This window comes from Penaeus vannamei, chromosome 6 (genome assembly GCF_042767895.1).
Source record: "Penaeus vannamei isolate JL-2024 chromosome 6, ASM4276789v1, whole genome shotgun sequence".
NCBI lineage: Eukaryota > Metazoa > Arthropoda > Malacostraca > Decapoda > Penaeidae > Penaeus > Penaeus vannamei.
In genome coordinates, this window is record NC_091554.1 from 31,328,100 (window position 1) to 31,329,644 (window position 1,545).

Below are 1,545 nucleotides of genomic sequence, written 5' to 3' on the forward strand. Positions count from 1 at the left end.
AATAGCAGAAGATGGACAAGGAAAAAAAGGGAAAAAGAACAGGAGAAGAGAAAAAAAACGAAGAAAAGAGAAAGAAGGAAAGAGGACGAGGAGGAATGGAAGAGGAAAAACCAGAGGAGACTCCTTTACCAAGTCCAAAAGGCTCGAAAATGCGAAGCAGATTCGATCAAGAAAGCTCTGTCTCGGTGTCGTGCAATCTGTTACCCGGAGGATTTTCTCTTTTCTTTTTCAGGTTAAGAACGGATCGTGTTTGGGTATGTGTGCATTTATATATTCATATTATATATATATATATATATATATATATATATATATATATATATATATATATATATATATATATATCACACACACACACACACACACACACACACACACACACACACACACACACACACACACACACACACACACACACACACACACACACACACACGCACAGGCAAAGACACACTCACATACACACACACATAAATACACACAGACACAAACACAGACACACACACACACACACACACAAACAGACAAACACACAGACACAGACAAAGACACACACACACACAAACACTGACACAGACACAGACAGACAGACACAGACACGTGTACCCACCCCGCAAACCTTCCCCTCCCTCTGCATGTACGACTTCCTCAGTGTCTAATCTCACCCTCTTGCGTGCGGCCCGTAATGGCTCCATAATCTCCAGCACATAGTAACAAAGGAAAAAAAAGAAGGAAAAAAACGGAAAAGATAGAGAGAGAAAAGAAAAGGAAAGAGAAAAAACGAAAAGGAAAGAGAGAAAAAAAGAAAAAAGGAAAGAGAAAAAAACGAAAAGGAAAGAGAGAGTAACAGAAGCAAAAAAGGAGAAAAAACGAAAAGGAAAGAGAGAAACGAAAAGGAGAGTAACAAAAGGGAAAAAAGAGAGAAAGAAACGAAAAGGAAAGAGAAAAAACGAAAAGGAAAGATAAAAAAACAAAAAGGAAAGAGAGAACAAGAATGAAATAGAGAAAAAGAAGAAAAGAGAGATAAAAAGCGAAAAGGAAAGAGAAAAAAAGAGAAAAAAACGAAAAGGAAAGAGAGGAAAAAAGAGAAAAGAGAAAAAAAAGTACATAATATTCCTTCATATTCTACTTCCACTCTTTTTGCTTGATTTTCTTACGCTGTTCTACTCTGATTTTTATCTTATATTCTCTGAGTCGATCTGTCTTGACTTTTTTATCCCTCTGTTTTGCCTTGTCTTGACTTTCTCAACCCTTTATTTTCCTCGGCCTTGATCTTCTTTATCCTTCTAAATAGTCCTACTTTTTTTTTTTTTTTTTTTTTTGCGAAGATTTTTTTGGCTACTTTTTTTTAGGCGACTTCCTTTGCCCCGGAACCCCCCCCTCCCCCCCCCCCGCTCCACCATCAAGGTCGATGGACAGCCTAAGGGTACTCTTAATTTTTTTGTTCTCTGTCTCTCTCTTGTCCTCCGTTCTTATTCCTCCATTCTGTTCGTTCCTTTGGTGTGTTTTACGATTTTTTTCTTTTTTTTCTGTCCTATGTTTGCT